The sequence below is a fragment of the Amblyomma americanum genome, chromosome 1 (assembly GCF_052857255.1).
Source record: "Amblyomma americanum isolate KBUSLIRL-KWMA chromosome 1, ASM5285725v1, whole genome shotgun sequence".
NCBI lineage: Eukaryota > Metazoa > Arthropoda > Arachnida > Ixodida > Ixodidae > Amblyomma > Amblyomma americanum.
In genome coordinates, this window is record NC_135497.1 from 456,917,430 (window position 1) to 456,937,820 (window position 20,391).

Genomic DNA, 20,391 nt, shown 5'->3' on the forward strand with positions numbered 1-20,391 from the left:
AACCAGTGAACCACGCGCAATGCCGAAGGGAAACGAACGGGACAAAGTGGTAGGTTTTCGTGAGATGTACCCATCTCACGAAGCCCTTCCGGACTCGCCTTTGTGCTTGCTCGTTTATTTTCGCGGTCGCAAATTGCGCGCATTCCTGCGCTACACTATGGATCTCACCTGGAAACGAAGACTCGAAGGCTTGCAGTAACCGCTTTCTTCTTTGCTTCGCGGCAAAAAAAAAAGCTGCAGTAGCTTCCACGTTTGAAGTCAAACGTATTGTCAAGATGAAACGGCATGCACCATGCATCTCGGTGTGGTCACTTTTTGACAAAGTACGCTAACGACTGCATACATTGCTGACACGAGGCGCAAGCTACGATAAGCAGGAAACCCGAACGCAAGTTAGAAGCAACAATTCTGAAATCAAGGACACAAACAGCACGCGCACAACAGCAGAACGCACCATGGCACGGCGCGGCGTATGGCCTAGCCGGATATCACGCCGGGGTGCCCGGATATCACGGAGGGAAGAATTGCTGCGTCCTTCCACGTGACATGGCAGCCAGCGCGCTTGATTTCAACGGCGTTGGGAAGCACGCTAGGCGTTGGCGCGTGGCTATTAGCGTTTCTCGTGTCACGGCAAATAATTACTGCGAACTGTTACAAAATTGAAGTTACACAAAGGCGCTTCGCGCCTCAGAGTCTTCGAGTGACCACAATCAACCCCTCAAAGGCACTCGAAGTTGCCATTGCCGAACGTGCCATTCTCAATAGTCAGATTCCCTGCAGAGACTGTGTAAACCGCCGTGATATTAGACATATAATTATTTTGATTAAATGCAATTATTAATATTGTGGTGTGAAGTCATTGTTTACATACTTATTTTAGAGCTATGCTGGGCTACTCATGATCCAAACAGAGCGAATGAATTTGCTTCCTGGGTTTTTTGCGCAAAAGACACGACACAAAAGAAACGAGGTAGACAGGACAAGCGCTTACTAACAACTCAGGTGTTTATTGGTGGAACATTTGCTTAAATACAGCAGCTGCTCTTATCAAAAAAGAAGAGGGAAAGAAGAGCCTTCGCATACATATATATCAGATCAGCACAGATCCCATCATCGCACGAGAGAAGGCATGTGTCGGGCTCTAATTCTGCGCAAGATAAATGATTTCTTTTTTTGAGAGCACAACTGAAGGATTGCTGACACACGAGTTACCCGATTTTCCTATCTCATTAGCCTCAATTATCTCTCTTCCAAATTCAGTCTTGCACCGGCGCAGTACTGACGTTTTTTCGAGCGCGGGAGTGCAGTTGCGGCAATTCCGAATATGGTCAATCATTTTGCTACCTGACTTGTTCTTGACATCTCTTGCGTGCTCCCTCAGCCTTTCATTAAGGCACCTGCTAGTTTGGCCAATGTACTGCTTACCACAGACAAGTGGTACCGAGTACACAACGCTCTTTTTACAGGCCACGAATCGCTGCCGGTGCCGCTTCGAACAAGCGACGGCCGCATCCTCCGCATTCACTCTCTTGCAAATCCTGGAAAGTTTTTCAGGAGCGTTAAAAACCACACTAACACCAGCCCTAGCACCGAACTTCTTAATATTATGCGAAATTCCGTGAATGTACGGAATAACCGCCAATTTCGTCCGGTCAATTTGATCGGGTATGCTGGCTGGTTTCTTCAGCAGGTTCTCGGCAGTTGATGCCAGCAAGGCCGGCTGGCAGCCTGCGCTCGAAAGGCGCTGCAACTAGATGTCAAAGCGGCTTCCTACCAAATGCAGGCAGGACTTGCTCAGAGCGTTGGAAAGGCACGATTTCACAATGCCTCGTTTTACGGCTTTGGAGAGTGCCGAGCTGAAGGGAAGCAGGGGCTTGTTGCCTCTGGGCTCAAAGGCCCAACATATGTGTTCACTTGAAAAATGAAGCCCTATATTTAAATACCTGATGAAATTAGCTTCCGGTAACTCGTGCGTCAATTCTAATGCTGCTAGGCACTCTGAAAACGTCGTTAGATGCTTATGTACACTAGCAGAAAAAGATTCTTTGTCACAATCCACGAACACAATGAAATAATCAACAAATCTAAAAAGCTTTAAAACGTTAGTGTCGTGAAGGCAGTCATGCAGCAACTTGTCACGTGTCGCTAAAAGATGTCACTAAGACATGGTGCTAGGCAGGATCCAATGCATATTCCTTGTTTCTGAATGAATGTCATATCTTTCCACTGCGCATACGTGGAAGTCAGGTACATTGTTAACAGTTCGATGAAGTTGTCAACCGATAAACCTGCATTATTCTGGAAGGCTGTAGCACCAAGGCTGTCAATACAATCGCGGACATTTTTTAAGAGACACTCGTGAGGTATGGAATAATACAAGTCCTTTATATCTACTGACAGGGCTGACATGCGTTTGCTGTTATTTTATTTTAAAAACTCAATTATTTCGGCCGAATGTTTTAGCCTAAAGGGATCGTTAATTTATAAAACACTCAACTTCTCCTGCAAGAACCTGGCTACGGCTTGCTGCCAGAACCCCTTTTCGGAAACAATCACTCGGAAAGGGCATGCATCTTTGTGTGTCTTGCCACTGAAGAACATGTTTAAGGATAACTTCTCAGCTTTCTCTACAGAATGCACTAACCCATCCAGCTTTAACATCTTGATAAACTTCATTGCCTTTGTCTTAACTTTCGCGAGTGAAAGCGTTTTACACTCTTTGAAATTTGTAGCGATCGCTTCTGAAGCCTTCTGAAGATACATCGTTTTTTCCAGGACACAGAAGCCTCCCTCCTTATCGGCCGGTACGATATTCAAGGCATTATCCTTCAGGTACCTAATGGTCTTTTCAACAGGTAGGGTCCTAGTCGACGACCTGTGACGTTGTAGAAAGTCAACGCCTTCGGAGACACACCTCTCGGCTTCAGCCCCTGAACGTCGCGAGACTTGCCTGACCATTTCCAGTAGTTCAGCTGGAGACTTCCGACGTTCGGTGGCGAACTTTGGTCCGCGGCTGAGTACCTGCTGGGTCTGCCTCGGAAGTAACACGTTCCCCAAAGTGTGGACGTTGTTCCCAGGTCCAGCGTTCACTTTTGGTACGCACCGTCGAAGGAAGGGAAGTGTTCATTGCAACAGGAATTCTGTAGTACTGTTGATCATCACGCAGAATTGGCGCCATTGCGATGAAGCACTGGAAGGCTGCGTGCACTCTTGTAGCCGAATCCGCAGAAATTATTTGTACAGACGGCACTGCCTCTGGTACTCCGAGCACAATATTTTGCAAACTCTCCTTCCGTGCCCGGGCGAAGGTGTGCAGCCGCCAAACAGCGCTATAACTTCGCCAGGAAGCACCTTTTTTCGGATACAGAACCCAAGTTCTCTGGACTTGTAAGCCACGTGGGCAATGATGGGAACAAGTTGCGACGGATACAAGGAATAGAGAAAAGGAGCGCCTGCAGAACTAGAGATATAACTTGCGAGAATGTTTTTGCAGGCTAGTTGGTGCCTAAGCATTCTGGGTTTTTTGCGCAAAAGACACGACACAAAAGAAACGAGGTAGACAGGACAAGCGCTTACTAACAACTCAGGTGTTTATTGATGGATCATTTGCTTAAATACAGCAGCTGCTCTTATCAAACAAGAAGAGGGAAAGAAGAACCTTCGCATACATATATATCAGATCAGCACAGATCCCATCATCGCACGAGAGAAGGCATGTGTCGGGCTCTAATTCTGCGCAAGATAACTGATTTATTTTTTGAGAGCACAATTGAAGGATTGCTGACACACGAGTTACCCGACTTTCCTATCTCATTAGCCTCAATTATCTCTCTTCCAAGTTGTGTCTTGCACCGGCGCAGTACTAACGTTTTTTCGAGCGCGGGAGTGCAGTTTCGGCAATTCCGAATATGGTCAGTCATTTTGCTACCTGACTTGTTCTTGACATCTCTTGCGTGCTCCCTCAGCCTTTCATTAAGGTACCTGCCAGTTTGGCCAATGTACTGCTTACCACAGGCAGGTAGCAAAATGATTGGCCATATTCGGAATTGCCGCAACTGCACTCCCGCGCTCGAAAAAACGTCAGTACTGCGTCGGTGCAAGACACAACTTGGAAGAGAGATAATTGAGGCTAATGAGATAGAAAAATATGGTAACTCGTGTGTAAGCAATCCTTCAATTGTGCTCTCAAAAAAAGAATTCAGTTATCTTGCGCAGAATTAGAGCCCGACACATGCCTTCTCTCGTGCGATGATGGGATCTGTGCTGATCTGATATATATGTATGCGAAGGCTCTTCTTTCCCTCTTCTTGTTTGATAAGAGCAGCTGCTGTATTTAAGCAAATGTTCCATCAATAAACACCTGAGTTGTTAATAAGCGCTTGTCCTGTCTACCTCGTTTCTTTTGTGTCGTGTCTTTTGCTCAAAAAACGCAGAATGCTTAGGCACCAACTCGCCTGCAAAAACATACTCGCAAGTTATATCTCTAGTTCTGCAGGCGCTCCTTTTCTCTATTCCTTGTATCCGTCGCAACTTGTTCCCATCATTGCCCACGTGGCTTACAAGTCCAGAGAACTTGGGTTCTGTATCCGAAAAAAGGTGCTTCCTGGCGAAGTTATAGCGCTGTTTGGCGGCTGCACACCTTCGCCCGGGCACGGAAGGAGAGTGTGCAAAATATTGCGCTCGGAGTACCAGAGGCAGTGCCGTCTGTACAAATAATTTCTGCGGATTCGGCTACAAGAGTGCACGCAGCCTTCCAGTGCTTCATCGCAATGGCGCCAATTCTGCGTGATGATCAACAATACTACAGAATTCCTGTGGCAACGAACACTTCCCTTCCTTCGACGGTGCGCACCAAAAGTGAACGCTGGACCTGGGAACAACGTCCACACGTTGGGGAACGTGTCACTTCCGAGGCAGACCCAGCAGGTACTCAGCCTCGGACCAAAGTTCGCCACCGAACCTCGGAAGTCTCCAGCTGAACTACTGGAAATGGTCAGGCAAGTCTCGCGACGTTCAGGGGCTGAAGCCGAGAGGTGTGTCTCCGAAGGCGTTGACTTCCTCCAACGTCACAGGTCGTCGACTAGGACCCTACCTGTTGAAAAGACCATTAGGTACCTGAAGGATAATGCCTTGAATATCGTACCGGCCGATAAGGAGGGAGGCTTCTGTGTCCTGGAAAAAACGATGTATCTTCAGAAGGCTTCAGAAGCGATCGCTACAAATTTCAGAGTGTAAAAATCTTTCACTCGCGAAAGTTAAGACAAAGGCAATGAAGTTTATCGAGACGTTAAAGCTGGATGGGCTAGTGCACTCTGTAGAGAAAGCTGAGAAGTTATCCTTAAACATGTTCTTCAGTGCAAAGACACACAAAGATGCATGCCCTTTCCGAGTGATTGTTTCCGAAAAGGGGTCCTGGCAGCAAGCCGTAGCCAGGTTCTTGCAGGAGAAGTTGAGTGTTTTAGAAATTAACGATCCCTTTAGGCTAAAACATTCGGCCGAAATAATTGAGTTTTTAAAATAAAATAACAGCAAACGCATGTCAGCCGTGTCAGTAGATATAAAGGACTTGTATTATTCCACACCTCACGATTGTCTCTTAAAAATGTCCGCGATTGTATTGACAGCCATGGTGCAACAGCCTTCCAGAATAATGCAGGTTTATCGGTTGACAACTTCATCGAACTGTTAACAATGTACCTGACTTCCTCGTGTGCACAGTGGAAAGATATGACATTCATTCAGAAACAAGGAATATGCATTGGATCCTGCCTAGCACCATGTCTTAGTGACATCTTTTAGCGACACGTGACAAGGTGCTGCATGACTGCCTTCGCGACACAACGCTTTAAAGCTTTTTAGATTTGTTGATTATTTCATTGTGTTCGTGTATTGTGACAAAGAATCTTTTTCTGCTAGTGTACATAAGCATCTAACGACGTTTTCAGAGTGCCTAGCACCATTAGAATTGACGCACGAGTTATCGGCAGCTAATTTCATCAGGTTTTTAGATATAGGGCTTCATTTTTCAAGTGAACACGTATGTTGGGCCTTTGAGCCGAGAGGCAACAAGCCCCTGCTTGCCTTCAGCTCAGCACACTCCAAAGCCGTAAAACGAGGCATTGTGAAATCGTGCCTTTCCAACGCTCTGAGCAAGTCCTGCCTGCATTTGGTAGGACGCAGCTTTGACATCCAGTTGCAGCGCCTTTCGAGCGCAGGCTGCCAGCCGGCCTTGCTGGCATCAACTGCCGAGAACCTGCTGAAGAAACCAGCCAGCATACCCGATCAAATTGACCGAACGAAATTGGCGGTTATTCCGTACATTCACGGAATTTCGCATAATATTAAGAAGATCGGTGCTAGGGCTGGTGTTAGAGTGGTTTTTAACGCTCCTGAAAAACTCTCCAGGATTTGCAAGAGAGTGAATGCGGAGGATGCGGCCGTCGCTTGTTCGAAGCGGCACCAGCAGCGATTCGTGGCTTGTAAAAAGAGCGTTGTGTACTCGATACCACTTGTCTGTGGTAAGCAGTACATTGGCCAAACTGGCAGGTGCCTTAATGAAAGGCTGAGGGAGCACGCAAAATATGTCAAGAACAAGTCAGGTAGCAAAATTATTGACCATATTCGGAATTGTTGCAACTGCACTCCCGCGCTCGAAAAAACGTCAGCACTGCGCCGGTGCAAGACACAATTTGGAAGAGAGATAATTGAGGCTAATGAGATAGAAAAATCGGGTAACTCGTGTGTCAGCAATCCTTCAATTGTGCTCTCAAAAAAAGAAATCAGTTATCTTGCGCAGAATTAGAGCCCGACACATGCCTTCTCTCGTGCGATGATGGGATCTGTGCTGATCTGATATATATGTATGCGAAGGCTCTTCTTTCCCTCTTCTTTTTTGATAAGAGCAGCTGCTGTATTTAATCAAATGTTCCACCAATAAACACCTGAGTTGTTAGTAAGCGCTTGTCCTGTCTACCTCGTTTCTTTTGTGTCGTGTCTTTAGCGCAAAAAACCCAGAATGCTTAGGCACCAACTAGCCTGCAAAAACGTACTCGCGAATTTGCTTCTTTGGGCAGTGTTACATGTTCAAGAACACGCCATTTTTCTGATGTGCATATTACCACACTCCAGCGCTGTGATGTGCACTTTAGTATGGTGTGCACACTAGACCACACCAACCCACCCTGGCATGCACATTACAGCATACTAACACACTAGGATGTGTACACCAGCACGCACCAAACCAGTCTGGTATATGATTTGTATATTATACATCTCTTTTTGCATTAGAGGCATGTGTAAGTAATTGGGCAAGCAAATGTGCATGAGTTGGGCACCTATGTATTTTTTGTCTATTTGGGTTTATTATTGTTCTCCTTGTTACCTTTGCTATCTACATTTCACCTGTACCAGTGAACCATTCACTGTTAAATTTTAACTCTTCCTGTGCCATTGTATTCATAAGGCAGCAACACTTATTTCTTTCCTTGCGATGCATAGATCTTTCTATTTGAACAGCACTGACCAGAGGCCAGAAGTGACTCTTATCGTAATCTTCTGACACACAATGGTGCCAACCTTTATATTATCAATATTTAAAATAAACATCGTTGATAGACTTCCCAAAATTTTACTGTCATTATCTCTCACTTGGCTAGAAGACAACTCTGTTAATGCAGTGGCTAACACAAAGCTGTGAGCACAAAAGATATATAGCTTTTAACTATAACGCCTGCAAGTTACATCATGTATTTTTATATGCAAGTACCTTCTTTGGGTTTTAGTGATATGACTGAATTTTTATTTGCTTTGCACCTATGTACAAAAGAACATTGAATTATACTTTAAAGCTAACAGAATTACATGCTGAAGGAGAGATTTTTGGAAATCGCCTAACAAAAAGTCACACTTTCATTGCACTTTTTTATACATGATGCATGATCTCACCTCTCTCATTTCAAGCATCAGCAAGATATTTATAGTCCTTCCGAAGGAAAAGAACAGGCCTGTCTCAGCCTACTTGAGTACTAATAAAAGTTTTTTATATTAAGGCATTGCTCCTTGAATACCTAAATAAATATATATTCGGCTTAATTTACTCATACGAAGATTATGTAATTCAACGCTTGTTGAAAAACACAGCTTTTGGTTAGGTAAATATAAATCTTGGGACACTCACCGATTTTTGTTAGCAGCATTGACAGCGTTGATAAAGTTCAGTATAAAATTTGTTGACGCCTGTGGAATACAGTCAACAGCATCAACTTTTGTGACAAGATAAGTATAAAATTTGTTGACAACCGTTGATTGCAGACAATAGCACTAACAGTGTTGGCTAAGTATAATGTAAATTTCAGTGACTGCTTTTGACTGTAGTCGACAAGCATTCCATTTTTGTTGACTAGTTGTTTATTCCATAAGATGCCAACAGTTGGTCAACGAAATGGCGATGCTGATATTTGTAAGAACTTTCTTCAAGGAAACCATGCAAAAACCCTGTAAAGAATTGCCTCCTGAAATTACTGATATCTGCTCGCACATTAAACCTGAAAATTACATTATGATAGGTACCAAGTCACTGTGGCAGAGATAGAAATGAGGAAGTTGATAGGCTTGGTGCGTCAGCTGCCGAACTGAGTCGTATCGATGCAAACCTACTTCCATACCAGGACCTCAAGCCGCATATTAGGACTGCATTGCGCAAAGAGTGGTAGCAGGACTGGAACGAAAAAACAGAGAACTGTACACAATAAAACCAAGTATTGGATTGTATGCCACAGAAAAACAAAATAGACTAAAAGAAGTTGCTCTCTGCAGACTGAGGATAGGACATACATACATAACAGACTCGTGTATGTGGATGCACCGACAGCACAATGCGCGAGATGTGGAGCCCATACCTCAGCTATTCACATATTAGTCATGTACACGAGATTCGAGACGGAAAGACGACGGCACTTCCTAGAAATATACACATTTAATATCCCAATGCACCCTTTTTATTTTTTGGTGATAACCGCATGTTTTAATCGGATAGAGGTTTGAAATTTTTAGCTCGCGTAGGCTTTTTAAAAGAGATCTATTCCAGCTAACCTCAGCCCCTCTTCATTGCTAAAGAGAATAGTGAGCTTTGCCTTAGCTGCCCGATGCCTCGCTCTTCTTGCTCAAGCGAGGATTGTAGTAAATGGTGCCTGGCTTCGTCGCTTATATAAAATGAGTCCTACCGCAATTTTTTAGACGCTATACACTAGTTTAGGACACACTAATAATATGCAAATACTCATAGCTCTTGGGCCCTGTACAGTCTGTATATAATTTAAACGTGTGCTACATTTTTTCCAAGCGAAACTCCGCAAACCCCGCTGCGCCCCTCGCGGGCGAAGCCCCTGTTTCGAAAGACCTGGCAGCCTGCTGAAGGTGGTGCCCATTTGGCCAACGTGATTCGAACGCGAGCAAAGCCTCGATGCGCTGTCCCTGGCCGGGAACACCCTAACACAACGGCCTCTCCTCCTCTGTAAGGACAAAGCAGACCTTCCGCTGAGAAGGCAACTCCCTCAGCGCCACGGTGTCTCCGCGACGACGCGAGACGCACACACCGTCGCCCGCAGTTTTCTCGACAGAACTTCTTCCAAGCGAAGCCCCGCCGCGGTGATTCAGTGGTTAGGGCGCTCGACTACTGATCCGGTGTTCCCGGGTTCGAACCCGACCACGGCGGCTGCGTTTTTATGAAGGAAACACGCTAGAGCGCCCGTGTGCTGTGCGATGTCAGTGCACGTTAAAGATCCCCAGGTGGTCGAAATTATTCCGGAGCCCTCCACTACCGCACCTCTCTCTTCCTTTCTTCTTTCACATCTTCCTTTACCCTTCTCTTACGGCGCGGTTCAGGTGTCCAACGATATATGAGACAGATACTGCGCCATTTCCTTTCCCTCCAAAACCAATAAAAAAAAGCGAACACCCCTGAAGAACGTTCAATGACGATGATTTTCTTGTTGTCCTCAAATATTCTCCTAGAGATGACTTGGTTTTTGTAGCAGACTCGATCCTATCTCATTTAAAAAGGATCGTGAATTCATTGAACTTCTTCATTGAACTACCGGCTCATGATTCCATTCAGTTTTTAGATATTCACCTGCATTTTAAAACTGGTGGGCAGATTCGCTTAGCCTACGAACCTCGATCCAAAAAAGCGCTTGTGCCTTGCCACTTCCCATACGAAGCTCATAAAGCGAGGCATAGCAGCTGCATATTTTATGTCAGCAGTTCTAAAGTCATGCCCTCACAGAGCGGGAAAAACTTTGGCATTCAGGTCCAGAGAATTTCTGTAGCAGGATTCCCTGCCGATGTTCTAGTGGCAGTTGCAGAGGCTCTAAGAACTAAACTGCTAAAAGAAAAACAGGAGCTCCTGTTACGACATATCACACCAGGTGAATAAAAGAAAAGGAAGTTTGAGGTTATGCCATATGTACACAGGCTCTTCCACAACTTGTAGAGAGTTGGAGCAAAATTTAGGGTTTACGTCGTGTTTTCTACGCCCATCAAGCTGGCCATGCTATGTGCTTTAGCTGATCGAGTAAGGGAAAGAGAACCAGGTTGTGGCACAAAAAATAGTACCGCACGTTTCATGCACAACAAACATTGTTTATCAGTTCCCTCTTCATTGTGGGTCTGTGTACATTGGGCAGAGGGGCAGAAGTATAAACAAGAGGCTGGGCGAACATTCCTCTTCACTTCGCCAACAAACTGGGGAACACGTGCCAGAGCATCGGAAGAAGTGCAATGCTTTTTTTCCCATCATTAATCGTACTAAGATTGTAGGATGTGGTAAAGACGAATTGGCTAGGGAAATCATGGAAGCCCAGGAAAGTTCGATATGCAGTGAAGGCACGTGCATTAGTACCCCATCTGTGTATCTGATGGAGAAAGAATTGAAGTTTTAAAACGCATTTGAGTTTTCTTAGCACCTTTTATCATTAATCGTTTTCTTTTTTTTGCTCTTTTTATACACGTTTTAAGATTATCAGGTTGTTTATCCTTCTTTTAGGTCATGCACATGCGCGTTGTTGCTCTGGGATGGTGCGTGGTTTACCTTCTCGTTCTATTCAGTTGTAAGTGTAGCAACCGTCCTGTCTTCGGCCTTCTTCGTCCCGTCCATATGCTACGTTTTTGTTGATTATAGGTCATCACTTTCAGTTCAGAAGCATGAATTTTACTTCTAATAGACAGTTTCAGCGCAGCATTTATGTGCACTCGCCCTTCTCATGGTCAGCACTTAGTCCTACTGGAGCAGGAGTTTGGTGTTTGGTATGTGTACATTTAACGTCTTGAAGTGATGCATGGGCTATGAAGAGCTCCGTAGTAGAGGGCTGCAGAGAAATTTAGACTGCCTGCGGTTTTTTTAATGCACGCTGCCCTTGCAAATCCCCCGATCTCGCTGATCAGAGCAGGTGCGCAGATGCGCTCTACTAAAACTGTGTAATGCCACTGTTGCATTGCATTTTACAAAGCACCGCCTTCAACTGCAGAGCATAATTTTGAATTTGTTTTTATGGTTCCTAATGATTTTGTGTATATAAAAACTTGTACTAACAACGAGTAGAATCTCTGAGGGTTATTTCTTTGCCAATTCACTGTGTTCATGAAAACCCTGCATTTGCCCTGAAGGTATCAAATAGCATGCAGTATTGCAAAGCATGTGTTCTTATTCATTGCTTCCGGCAGTACAATGAACTCTGGGGAAGAAAGCCACAAATGTGAATGTAGTTGGCTGGGCCAGACGCATGGTTGTTGGTCATAACTGACATAAATATTGCACTGCTCTGGATGTTTTATAGTACTACTCCTTGTTTTGAGAGGAACTCAATGCTCTCTGTGCTTTGCTTTTTCGTGCTGTGAATGTCTTGGATGCAGAGGTCTGACGTGTTTTGCTTGCCTGATCTCATGCTGAGCTTTTGTGTGTGTTTATTTTATCTGTAGACATGCTGCATTTTCGGCAATCAGTGACTATTCTCACATTTAACTGCTGTTTGCTGCAAGTTGTATTTTAATGTGCTTTTCTAGCCAATGGTTTGGACTTTCCTCGCTTTCGTGTTTGCCTTATGCTCTGTGCCGCTGGCCTATTCCCTGATGAATTTATTCTCGCCAAAGGTTGATCTTGCGAGCAGTGGGAACATTAGCTGCTCTGGTGTTACTGAGCAGAGACCACGTGCAGCAGGCAAGTGTCTTGCTCCTCCTCCTCTCACTTGCGGTATTAGCACTTAGTGTCGAGGGTAGCAATCGATATGTGTTGGTTGATTGAAAACGAATAGAATACTGATGGCACACGAAAATTTATCGTTCTTGCACCGGTAGCTGCAATAGCATGAAAAGCAACAGCCAGTTTGTACAGAAGGACGAAGTTATTTATTTCTCCGCCCCTCCCACTCTGTCGGGACCTGTTCGTACTGGCTTGGAGCTGAAGGTGAAGAAGAACAGCGCGTGCTCATGCTACAGGTCATCGAAGTCTTTGGTGCCCAAGTGTTGTGCCTGGATAAAGCCTTGTACATCTACTACTACTACTGCTATCTCTGCACTGAGGTTGGAAATATCCTGCCAGTGGTAGTCATGAAGAGGAAAACTGATTAGAAAGAAACCTGCACTTGTGTCATTCACAAGAGTGGCTCAAGGGCATCATTGGTTTAGTTCTCATAAGGTGTTTCTTTTCGTATAGTGGCTACCTGTGCCTAGCTACCTGTATCTAGCACTTTTTTTTCATGCCTTCAACTTTGAGCCATGACCCATAGCAAAACAAGCACACCGTACAGATTGACAAGGAAGGCATTCCATCTTTTTTTCCAGCAGCTGACTATGTCTTTTTTTTACATACTGTGCAGGCTGCATTAACCAGTTTTTTCTTGCATTGGGCCGTGTCATAACTGCTTTGGTGGACAAGGCACCGCATGTGCCTTACAGGTATACGCTTGTTTTTTACAATGCTCATTTGCTCAAAAGAGCTTGTAAACAACATTTTGCAAAAGATATAACAAGATCTGGTGACATAGCTGTACCCACACGTGGTAATATGCATAATTTGGTCCACTGGCTAACTGAAACAAACATGCAGTAAAAGCTTCTTAATTTGGTCCCCATTAATTAAGAAATCAGGATAATTTAAATAACCAGCTCTGTCAGAGCCCGGGCCTATGTAAATCTATGGCGTCAGATGCTTTGGAATTTGGATGCTACAGACCTCGCACTTGTTAATTTGAGCAGGCCCCTGAAGAGAGGCTGCGTATAGGCATGACTGGCTCGGCAAGAAAGTGCCGAAATAGCTCTACTCAAAACCTGAATTCCATGTTGCATAGTCGCTCACGCGCTTCTCTCATGTGTACGACGGCAGGCATGAAGATGATGTACGGCCGGCTCCATATCCGATATTCGACAACATTCTGACTGCTTACTTTCGGTTTTGCATATCTAAGCTTTGCGCCAGTATGCAGCGACAGCAGCTCTACCAGCCAGCATCAGCTAGCCAGCCTAACCCAGCTGAGCGCCAATTCAGATGCTGACTGGCGCATCACTAGTGGCAGATCTGTCCCCCCCCCCGGGCAACATAGTTTTTCCTGACCACAGTAATATATGTCCCCCTCCCCCCTCTCCTTTTTCTTTTTATCACTGCTTCGGCGCTCGCGTCTGTCCATGTGGTTCCGTTCTTCCGGTCCGCCTAAACTGCGCGCTCATCACATCTCGTTCATGCGGTGAGGCCTTCTCATGTGCGACAGCGCCGCTTATAAGGGTGTCACACGGTAGCGGTGGAGCTACACTGCGTCGCATTGTGAAGGATGCGACAGGCCCTTACGGTTCTGAAGAAGTTCTGCTTCGATGCTCCCGACAGTATGCACACAGTAAAGTATGAATGGAAAAGTAAACAGCAGTCAATACCGCTCTGTTCGCATCTTAAGTTTGGCAATCATTGCCCAGTCTTTCACCAGAGAAACTTACCCCTGCTGCCAGCAGTTCTGTTTTTGGGTCATTCGATAAATCAAACTTTCGGCTATTTCGAACATTTTTTTCCGGTCTATTGAAGTTAGAATTAACTAGATTTTACTGTATTGATCAGTTTTTGCCTCGAATGTTTGCCTTTTTACTGGTGGTTACATTGAACTGACTTGTATTTCTTAATTGTGAGGCCCTTCTTGTTGTTACAAGTATGAGGAGAAAAACCGTGCTGTAACATTGTTCTTGCTGTCAGTCACTGTCTTGAGCTTCACTTTAGTAGGTGTCTAAATATTCTTTTTCTCCTTAGAGGGACAGCAAACCAACACGGCTGCTCCAGGACTCCTTGGGTGGCCGCACCAAGACATCCATCATTGCGACCATTTCACCAGACAGGTCCAACCTTGAAGAAACCTTAAGCACCTTGGACTATGCTGACCGTGCCAAAAATGCAACCAACCGCCCAGAGGTCCACCAGATGATGACCAAGACGGCTCTCATCAAGGCAAGGACCAACTTGCTGCCTGCCTTCCCTCTTCTTTCACTTCTTTTGTTCTCTTCTGCAAGGTAAGGTTTTATTCACTGGCACATGCCACCCTGCATTTATGGCCCGCACTCAAAATGGCATGCATCTGGAATTGTCAGATTGCTCAGCTACCGTATTTACTCGAATGTTACGGGAGGGGTGCCCAGCGGGAGAATTAAAACCACGAACGTAACGCGAGGCTTAAGTACGCAAAACAAAATACCAATAATAGACATCGTGGCAGCATGTTTATTCATTCTCCTCACTTTCAGAGGCAGAGTTCTCAGAAACGGAGTCCTTCTTTTCCCTATCGAAGTCTCCCGGTAACTTCTGCAGCGTCGATGTTGTTCGCCACAGAGAGAATCCATTCCTCTTCATGAACGTTTGGGCCCACCCACGAGATGCTCTGAACTTCCCATCTGGCTGCCGCGGTGGCTCAGTGGTTATCGTGATCGGCTGCTGACCCCAAAGACGCGGGTTCGATCCCTGCCGCCGCGGCACAATTTCGATGGAGGCGAAATTTTAGAAGCCCGTGTACTGTGCGATGTCGGTGCACGTTCAAGAACCCCAGGTGGTCGAAATTTCTGGAGCCCTTCAGTACGGCGCCCCACATAGCCTGAGTCGCTTTGGGACGTTAAACCACCATAAGCATAAGCATGAACTTCCCATCTGCCCGAGCAACGTCTCTAACTTTCCAACGGATCAGCTCGACACTGGCCCCCGTGAGGCGGTTGCGCTGCTCGATAATGAAGTCAGACACTTTTTTCTTCAGTTCAAAGTGATGGCCGTGGCGAGGCTTGCGGAATCCTTTGTAGTCGGGCTCACATTTAAAAAGGCCCTGCTGCTGCGGCCGCCATCAGCAGGTGGTTCACTTGCTGAAGTCAAGTCCTCGAGCTGCCGCAGAATTCCCGACCTCTTCATTTATTAGGATTGCTTTTTTCATAAAACGAGTGTCGTACTGAGCACGATGCGTTGCCATCGTGTGCACTGAATCAATACACTCGAGCGACGCCACAAGAACACGACGCGACGACGTTCTGAGCGCGAGATCGCAGCGAACACTAACAAGTGAGAGACCAACGCTTTGGCTCTGGATGGATGAGGATTTGGCTTCTGTAGTACCCATGTGGCCAGCATAACATCGCAAACCTGCGGAAACCGGAACCAGGCTAATAGCTTTGAAATGGCTGCACCGCGGCACTCACTGCTTTTGGCCAATCGAAGTGTGGTATTCGGTTATAACGCGAGGGTAGACTATAAGGAGGAAAAATCTAGGAGAAAACTCTCGTTACATTCGAGTAAATACGGTACCTGTGTGAATATAATCAGCCCCACTGGTACATCAAGAACTGACTCTTGGCCTAACGAGTGTGCTGCAGAGGATTGCTTTACACAAGTTTTTGGTGTAGATTAGTGTCCTACTAGCAAGGCTTGAGTCAAGCTGCATATTGTATCCTGGAACACTCCTACAAAAAATTTGAAACAATCTCATTTTTTCATGCATCATTTTGTGCAGTCCGAGGTAATAGGGGAACATGAGACTTTGTTACAAATGACTTCTGCTCATTCAGCCCTCATAACCTGCTGATTTTCATGTGCAACAAATTAGTGAAAACATTCTTATTCTGAACTGGTGATCAGTCACCTGCAGTAGTAATTTCTACAGCTTTTCCACATCTTTCTAGTTAAAGAAACGAGCACTTTAAACGGCCAGCTAATCAACCATCCAAACTGAACAAGATGGCCAGCAGTTGGCACAGTGGGGCCAAATTGATCTTATGGTTATCGTTTCTTTAGTGACTAATCATCGTCGCTCTTTTGTTAAAAATATATTCCAACTCGGGAATATTCCTGAATCATGTAGTGTTTAGTTTGATTTAGTGTCTGTGGCTTGAATTTTGCCACAAAATATTTGCCAGCGATTGGTTGGAGGTGTGTCCACAACTGCCATTTCGTTGCACATTCAAGGGCTCTTCAAAATTTAATGTAATATGCCTGATCCTGTTGCATCTCATTAATCTGACTTCATGTTGGTTCAGGTTTATTCGAATAGAGGCTTTGGTCCTGTCAATACGAAGCGTATTCAAAATTTACGCTCTGATTTGGACTAGTAACTCTGAACAAATTTTCGGTTGTCTTCAACTCTGTATTATAGCGACTTGACTGTGTGTAGAGTATCATAGTTAATGTGAAATATTTTAAGCTTGCATATTGGCTTTCAATCTTGTTATGCCAAAAATGTTTGCCCCATATTGCGTTTCTCATTTCATTGTGAAAGGTGTACACAGAGGAAATAGAGAGACTGCGGAGGGACCTCACTGCAGCCAGGGAGTATAGGATCTTTGTGGACCAGGAGAATTACAGGTAACTCACCTGCTGAAGCCTCCAGCATAGCAAACAATTGCTTGGAGCACAACTTTTTCTTTGCAACGATTGCTGTCAAAGGTACCTGTTCAAAAACGACTCCAGTTATGAATCTACAAAGAGAGCAAGGCAAAACCGTTAGTGGCATTCTGGGATAAAATTGGGCCTTTGGTCTTTGTGCAAGGATCTCAGCTATTGTCAACTGCACTGTTTTTCTTAAGAAATAAAGCTATAGCTGCAATTTTAATCTGCAAGCGGTACTACTCTCATAGGCTTGCCCTCCCTGACTAACTTAATATAGTATCTGGCTGAAATGAATTTATTTCATAGTTTTTTTAATAGTGGTTTTGACTGTAACCCTCTCTTGTTTTGGAAGTTTTTAGTTCTTGTTTCCAAGTTCCAAGGTTGAATTGCTATATATCATTTTTTTTGCTAGGAATATGGAATGCAGACTGAATAGCCAATCACAGAAAATCCTGGAGAAAGAAGCACAGATAGAGTCCCTGACGGAAAACTCTTAGGAGCAAGTTTACTTTTTGTCTTTTTAACTTCTGTTTTTTGCGTAAGGTGAAGCTTCTCTATGTTGCAACCATTGGGTGGAATGTTTTCTCTGTTCTAGTGGTGGGAAATTCGCTGAAATAAGCCATGTGCTCTTCATGTTACCATAAGCAACCTTAACCACATACCCCTTACCTTTTTTCTCTTTTTTTTCCCAGGTTAGGATGCTGTTTGAAAAAACAAAGCAGATGGTAGCAGAAACAACTCAGCGGCTCGAAGCAACAGCTGCTGAGCTCCAGGACACGAAGATGAGCTTGGATGCAACAGAGCAGGTAAAGTATCATGCATGCTTTTTTTAGCTTTTCAAAAGCAGCTCATGTTTGAACACTAGTGCATTTTTCTCGTGCAGTTTCTATGACATGTGCACACTGCTGCTGGCATATCTATGGCAGCCATTTTGTTCTGGTGTTGATCCTGATAACCGTTTTCAAGTGTTGTTTTGCATGTTGTACCAGTGCAAGGTGATTTTGATTCCAGGTGCTCTCAAAGACTTCAGTTCAGAGGGACGAGCGGGCCGCTCTTGCACGAGCCCACACCAAGACTGAGGCCGCACTCACTGCAACTGCTTAAGAGGTAGTAAAACTGATGCGATCAGTGCCACATTTGAAGCAAGCAGTTTTATTTACTGAAACTCTCCTTTTAATGCCTTTGCTGTTACTTTTCGTTCCTCTAAGGCCCCTTCTTGAATTTTAGGGACATTGAGTAAAAATTTAAGTTGACTTATATCTGTGGATTATTACTTTCTAATATTAGAAGAGGAGGTTACCTGCACGTGTGTGCGCTTATGCATTAAAAATAGTTAAACCTCGATGTAATGAACCCCCATGTAGCCAATTCTTCTTGTTTTCAATTTCCCAGTGCCGCCCCCACTGAAGCATATGTAAAGAAGGTGTTGCGGTGGTAAACCTTGGTGTAGCAGATTCGCCACACCAACTATCTATTAACTAACGCTGCGTTACTTGAAATCTGGGCGACTCGTGTGAAACTTTCAATACAATGAAACACGAATCACCGTGACAGGAAAGCTTACGATCACCTGTGAACGTGGTTACACGACTCACCATGGACCAGAACGCTTGGTGCCTCTTCATAGCAAACAGAGCTGTCTCCTCAGCTTGCACTTCTTTTGCGTGGCACCAAGTGGCACTGCAACAACTCTTGTCCAAAAGGAGCACAAAACAACGGAACATAGGAAAAACGCATGGGACACGCAATGCACACCCATAGCCACCGGTCAGTTCGTCACACAATTCAGGTGCAGACAGGAGATGTGCCGCGATAATGGGGACAGCAGAGGGTGCCGGCAACTTGAAGCAGAGAGCCAATTTCTGGGGGCTGCGTCAAACGGCCAGGCCGAGATACTTTCTTTTTTTCTTTTTATGGGAGCCAAGCACAGGGAACGAGAGAAGGCAGCTGCTGCCACAATCTCGTCAGCGTGATCAGAAAATGTTTCTCAATGTTTACAACTTTGAGTAAAAGGGGTTTACTGTGAACGCATTGCCAGGCCATTTCATCTGCATTTATTTTTCATTTTAACATCTGTTCTGCACAGTCTTTTAGTTATGTGAAAACTGGATGTAACGAATACCGGCATGTAATGAAAAATTTCGGACTTGTCTCGATTTCGTTATATCCAGGTATAACTGCAGTAAAAAATGACGCCTTATCACCATGGACTGCTTGCATAGTTAAAATCAGGTGAAGTCAGATAAGGGTTATAGCTGAATTGAGCAAAAAAAAAGATTATGGGCCTGTATGTTCCGGTCACTTTTGTGTTGCTGCTGCTACTAATGCTCTTATGTTGCACACTGAAGACGAAAACGGAGAATGTGAACTGGAAAATTAACTGAATCAAACCCGTGACCCCCAACGTCACCAGCTATGTCACAAGTGTGGTTAGATGGATGGAGAATTTCTCAGTATTGAAAGCATCTTTTGCTTGCCAAACAAATATCAAGAGTCAGCCTCGTCAAAGTGCTGTATATATCCTTTTAAATCCATGCGCACTTGTTGAACAGAAAAGCAGCTCTTTGTAACCACCTTTAGTTTGAAAAGGAGAGGAAAGAAATGGCATGTTCATCGCAGGCGTTCATGGCATGTTTGCCTTGCAGCTCGTTGGAGTTGCCAAGACTACCATGGGCGACATTGACCTGCTGCAGCAGAAGTTTCAGCGTATGTCCGCCATTGACCTGACCAACAGGGAACGGCAGTCTGCATTCGTGGAGAGCTCTAAAGCACGCTTCAGCCAGGTTGAGACAAGCTGAACCGGACAGGTTGCCATCCAGCGGGATACCCTCACTAGCATAGGACGCTTATTTGGCAAGTGCTCAGGCCTCTCGTAACAGCACTTCTTAAGGGTGCCAACTGCCCTGTGACCCTTGTAATTTCAGTCTTGCGAGTTACAAGCAGAGTGAAGTGAGAGGAAAGCTTGCAAGCGCTTTGTTGTGATGATTGCAGGGGACGCCAGCAACAATGTACCTTTAGGGCTAGAAGATTGGGAAAAAAATCTCTGTGCGTGCACAGAATGCTAAAGAGGTTGAAGAGAATGTAAAGAATGTTTGCTCATCCTGGCATTATGAAGTGTGTTTTAGAGGGGCATCACAATGTTTTTAAAATTGATTCTTTGTGAGTTCCAGATCTCAGTGCAAAAAGAGAAATTATTGAAATCTGAGCATGCAGGCAAGTTTTTCAACTAAGAAAATTAACTGTGTACTGCGCGATGTCAGTGCACGTTAAGAACCCCGGATGGTAGAAATTTCCGGAGCCCTCCACTACAGCGTCCTTCATAGCCTGAGTCACTTTGGGACGTTAAACTCCATAAAACAAAACTAAAAAAAAATTAAAAAGAAGGAGATCAGACTAAAACATGTTTTACTTACCCAGTGCTGAGATTGGGTGCTACCAATCGAAAACATGCAGGACTGGAAGGCTAACAACAGACACCGCCCAACTTCTCCTCCTGTCCATCCTTT

At 44.9% G+C, this 20,391-nt stretch overlaps 1 pseudogene; it reads left to right on the forward strand.

Annotated features, from left to right (window-relative positions):
* LOC144125882 (uncharacterized) overlaps positions 1-20,391 on the forward strand; it is a 56,538-nt pseudogene that overhangs the window by 15,888 nt on the left and 20,259 nt on the right.